Here is a 6,280-nt window from a genome sequence, read left to right on the forward strand (position 1 = left end):
CTAATCTATTTAATAAATATGGCAGACTATACATAATTAGCATTCATCTCGACATTTGAGGCATTTTTCGTAATTACGTTTAAGAAAAAAAATACATTATTAATTACTACTACTTAATAATAAGTAAGAAAAACTTTAACATTACATTTCAATATTAAATAGGTACTAATGATTTGGTAACTTTTTATGTGTAAATCTAAATACCAATGTAAGTAGGTACCAATTATTGCTTAATAACTGTATGTAATGCTAACGCTTTAAATTTTATTAAGCAATAAAATGTATTAAAATACGATAAGAAACGGTGTTTTTGTGTTAATAAAAATGTGTCAAACTAACCTGCATACAGGATAACTATAAAGATGATTGTATATGTATAGTAAGTAATTCTAGCGCAGTCCCTATCCCAACTTTTGACCATAAGTAAGCAACTAAAACTACGACTTTCATAGCATTGTTGAAAACTTCCATTTAAAACAGAAATATTACCTTTTTTGCATAGTAACATGTATTAGCAAAATTCCAATTAGAAATCTACTAGTACTGGTTACTAGTGTTACCACTTAAATACTATTGGTACTTTATTTGGTTACTCACCATGCTACTTAGATAAATATAAGAACATGCAAATAACTTAGCGAGAGACTGTGTCACTTATTTCTGTAAAGAATTTAGCCTTAAAGGCCGTACACGGTGTAAGTATCTATACAAATAAATAAACACACCCATGTAAAATACCTAAGTGTAAGATAAACATGGATATTTCCAAAAGCAATGATGTCATCTGAAACATCAAACTAAGCATACTGTTAGTAATATGAAAACAAGTTAAAATCGAAACCAAAGTATAACATCCTATACATTGCGCGGCAAATATGGCCACACTCGTTAGTAATATAATTAGGATTGTTAGCAGCCCGCAGTGTAAACAAAACATTATTATTAGAACCAATCTTTGGAAGTTTTCGGTGCCGAGATATTGGGCACGCGTCTTGCAGAATCCGTTAGCAAAAATATAGCTATAAACTTTTATACAGACCTTAAGTAAAATCATTAAGAGTTATATTGCTGTAGCAGCTAATTATGTTAATGTATAGGTATTATGGTTGTATGTGGCAAAAATACCTTTGAAAAAGTTGTTGGACAAGTTGGCAAAACATCCTTTTGTGGACACGTCTTGTGTGGCTTTGTATCTTTTTAGGGTTCATATTACTAAGTCTCCGCTGTCCATCTGTCCGTCCATCTTTCCGCGTGCCCTATCTCACGTGTTATGATAATGATAAGACAATATAAATTTACCAGATGATTGGTTTCTGCTATAAGGACTTCCATAACGTATCTAAAATAAAAAAATTGAGTGCAAACTCTACTTGGTTGTGTTGTGTCCAACTCGCACTTACCTGTTTTTTTAAACTCGAGTTTGAATTGAACTGTCGATACATTATTTAAAAGTGTTAGTAGATAGGTAAGTAAATGTTTTGAGATCTGGAAAATGAAAACCTTACAGAAAACCGCAGCCAAATAACATTAGACGTACCTAGACATAATGTTGTGTTCCTGCCGGTGAGTAAGGTTTATAATAAATAGGTAAAATAAACTAAAATACTGACTGAAAATAATTATGTTACGCCCCGACACATAACGGGGTGTTACTAACACCAACATCTCTGACACCTGTACAACAAACCAATCTTGCAGTGATATCATCTCTTCAATATAGAGAGGTCTCTATTAACGTTTTCCATGTTTAAAATTCTTACCAAATTACTGATTTGATGTTTTCGCCATCGCTCTCCAATCTCAAAAGCACATACCTAAAAATAATCAATGACATGGAATGCCACCAAACGACCTCCAACGGCCGCGACCGGTCCCAGCGCGGCGAATACACCGACGATTTTAGATGACAATATCTCATGTGGTAGGTAGGTAGCCAAATGCTTGAGAGAGTTGAGAGGACTGGACATACAAACGAAGTTTCTATTTCCCCTCTGGATATTGACAGTAGGGAAAATATTTTAACACAAATCTATGAACATTAACCATGCCCCTTCGTTTGACATTTGTAACATTTATAAAAAGTTTTATTTTTTATTTTTAGTATTATAAAAATAAATATTAATTTTTTGGAACGTCGTAGGTTCGAACGTATGTTATTCAAACTTTATGCGCGCAATATCATGGGTACTTTACCGTTAGTTTTTAGACGACAAAACATATTATTATGCAAAGTATAATGAAAACATGTATGGTATGTTAAGCCTTTAAATCGCTGAAGCTAAAGCAGGAACTACAACTCGGCTGTGCTTATAAGTAGGTAACCTAATCTGGCAGCAGGGACCTACTCCTAACTCCTAATCGTAAAATGTTTGTTTGTTTTAAAATCATCGCGAAGAAATTAACTATATGCACTCAACGATATTAAGTATAACCTCTAGAATTATACTGACATTAAAAAAAAAAAACGGAACAGGTGCGAGTCGGACTCGCCCACCGAGGGTTCCGTACTTTTTAGTATTTGTTGTTATAGCGGCAACAGAAATACATCATCTCTGAAAATTTCAACTGTCTAGCTATCACGGTTCATGAGATACAGCCTGGTGACAGACAGATGGACAGACGGACAGCGTAGTCTTGGTAATAGGGTTCCGTTTTTACCCTTTGAGTACGGAACCCTAAAAAAATCATGTCTAGGATGAGGTTGCTATTGATGGTCTCATTCTGACAAATTGACTATCTAAAAACATATAATTTAGCGGTATACAAAGCGATCTTTGAAAAAAAAAAAATTTTCTTTTTATGGATATCTCAGGTCATAAGTGGTGTTTTCTCTGTACAAGTTTCCCGTAATATATTTCCCATAATTTGAAACCATAAAACACGACAATCAGGTTAACAATATGCTGTTATAGACCTCGAGTCACTTGCAGAGTACTAATGTTGTTGTTTATTATGAATTATAAACCGAATCAATTATGCTCTTGAAATTTACAACTTTAACTTTTAAAACTTATTATGACGAAAGTACCCACTAAACACCGTTTTTTAACATTATTTTTTGATTAAACTTTCATGTACCGGAACATTGATACTTTGCTCTTTTTAAATTAAAATTAATTATAATTCAATAGCCATGTTCCGGCTTAGGAGAGGTTTTAAACAAATGAAAATTACGTAATGAAGCATATTGGTAAGTGGTTTTTGTAACACTTACAAAAGTATGAATGGTAAATTCGATTGAAAATTCTGGGGTTTGACAAATTTCTAATCGTCGACCTCGCAGGTAATAGGTATTCTTTGTTGCTTTTCTTGAGCAGGGCTCTTCAAACTACACACGGAGGCCTGGTCGTAACCCTCAAGTCAAAGAGTTTAGAGACCCCGACATAGAGCTATAAATAGCATGAATCTAATACCTTGGACCCGGGTATGTCCTTAAACTACGTCCAAAAGAGAGGTATGGCCACTGTGAATGACATCTCGCTTTGTGTGGTAGGGCACAGGACAGCGGATGTCATTCCAGATCTAGAGCAGAGCCCAACTGGGGAGGTACCTCCACCTTACAGAAAACCGTAGCCAAATAACACTAGACCCTACTAATAGTGTTGTGTTCCTGCCGGTGAGTAAGGTTGCCAGAGCTCGAGGGAGTGGAGTGTTAGGGTCGGCAACGCGCATGTAACTCCTCTGGAGTTGCAGGCGTACATAGGCTATGGAGACTGCTTAACATCAGGCGGGCCGTATGCTTGTTTGCCACCGACGTAGTATAAAAAAAAATACCTATATAAAAAAAATGTTGTAGTCCTTTGAGATTCCAACCACTCGGACTCTCCTAATATCCGATTGCAACCGTTTTCTGTAACTGCTTCCTAGCCTACTAAAACGTGTGATACATTTACACGCCGGTTTGAATAGAGATGCTATCGCTAGGACAATGACTGATGACGGCGGCTACGATATGAGCCTTCACAGATAATTGTTTTATATTGCTTTCATAATAGTAATTAATACGGTCTACTGCAAGTTAAGCTCATGTAGGTACTGAGGGTTCCGTTATGAAATTTGTTACTCAACTTAACTTTATTTTAGCTTAGTAACTCGAATCACCTGACTTGTTTATAAACATCATTACCATAATTGTGGACTCGACTGTACAGGTATCGAAAAAATGCTGGCTAAATTTGCTTCGTAAGCCGAAGCAAATTTAGCCAGCATTTTTCCAGAAGGTATATTTGACGCGCCACCACTTGTAGATAAGTAGTAACACTGCCTGTGAGCTAAGGACCGATCCTTAAGAATCTCAGTAAGGGCATGTATTTATGTGAGGAACACGAACATGGAAACACGAGTGTGGAAGAAATTAATGGGCCCTGGAGGGAAAGTAACGTTAATAAGTTCTCTTTATACTTAAAGGAAACATTCTTTTATTTTTAAAAAGAAACATAACTGCATTCAAAGCTTTTTTTTAATTCGCTTGTCTCGCCCCGGAATCGGACCGTCTTAAAATTAAAAAAATACTCTATGTAATATTTGATTTTATGGATATTTTGCACGATAGGCGAGTGTAAGACCTAATGTTTCATGGAGAAATTTTAACATTAAAAATGAATTGTGTCGACTAATGGCATAAAATAGCGGATGGTTTTATTTATTTTAATATTGTCTTCGGTTACCGCGATAGTTACTCATGAAATAAAACTATGAAAACGGATTATATCGCGTATATTGAATTTATAATACATCCCGACGTTTCGAACTCTTTACAGCGTTCGTGGTCAACGGGTGACTGAGGAAAAATTACAAAGTGCAAAAAATACCCACATACTAAAATAATGAACAATCATAGACTACAAACTTTAAGGCTGGTTGTACATGCAAAATCGGTTCATAAGGCTAGTTATACACTATAATTATTTTTCAAGTAAAGATATATATATATATATACGCGATAAAAACTATGCCGGCTCCAACCCTACACCACGGACCCGAGAAGATTTAATTCCCTCCTAAATTGTAGGAGGGTATCCCAATATGGGACCGGCAACAAATTAAAATTATTTATTTTATTTTATTTTTTTAACTTAAGATTTTTAAGGCACTTTCCCTCCAGGGTTCATAATACAGGTAGGTACTAAGGTAGGGCTATGTATAGGTTGACAATTTTCTGGAAGAAATATAACTATATCAGAACAATGTTTAGGTACATAGGTTTCAATGAAACAATGAAGTTCGTGTATCTAGTTTATTAAATAAGAAACAACCAAAACATCATAATAATCTTCTACACATAATGTTAATAAACTAGGCTTGTGAATAAACTATATTTCATACTAAAGTAGGCCTTATATTAAAAGATAAATAAATCACAGACAAAATAACATTATTTAAAGCCATTATATAAATAGTATTTGGTCAGCAAAAACAATGACTAGAATATTCAAGATAAAAGTTTGAAGATTATGAATAAAAAGTAACATGAGTAAATAATTAAATATTATCTAGGTACATACATACAACATCAATATCTCGTACAATTACGCAAATAGCACTAACAATTATATCATAGGTACAAGTGTTTTTATAAATGTATGTTAAATAATATAACAAATTATCCGAGTATTCAAAACCCTGCATATTATGTTTCTGGATTTTGTTACCTTTTTGCCACTTACTTATACCTACTAAAATTATTTAAGAATTCGGTGCCAGTCTAAATCCAAACTTAGGTTTCATGTCACTCTTATATTATATCGTATTCTGTCTACTGATGTGCCGTAAAGTTTCCAAAATTGCGAAATTTCCAAAAGGGAAAATTTTGAACTTCTCATATTTTTGTATAAAAATCGTAATTTTCCATTTCCAAAATAAAATTAACCTTTGTTTCCCGTGAAATGTCGCTGAAATTTCCGAGAACTTTTCCATCTATTTGGAAACTTTACGCAACATGCACATATGTAATTCTGTCTACACTGTGTCAGGTGTTATGCAAGGAAGCATTTTTATTTTTATCTTTCTGCCATGTTCAACCCTTTTCAAAACTTCATCATATTTCAAATATTTTAAAGCAGTATTAGAGAGGCCATCAATTTTCACAATATTACTCAATTACACCTTCTCTATAAATATTCGTTCTTTTTATAAACTTTTCCCATCAAATACTTAAATTGTTATGCCTCAATAGAACAATGCCAGTCAGTGGAAACTGAGGAAATCTGAATGCAATTGTGTCATTGTTGCAGTACCTAAGTTTTTTGCTGGTAAAGTTTCTGTGCATTGTTGGTTCTAA

Source organism: Cydia strobilella, chromosome 14, assembly GCF_947568885.1.
Source record: "Cydia strobilella chromosome 14, ilCydStro3.1, whole genome shotgun sequence".
NCBI lineage: Eukaryota > Metazoa > Arthropoda > Insecta > Lepidoptera > Tortricidae > Cydia > Cydia strobilella.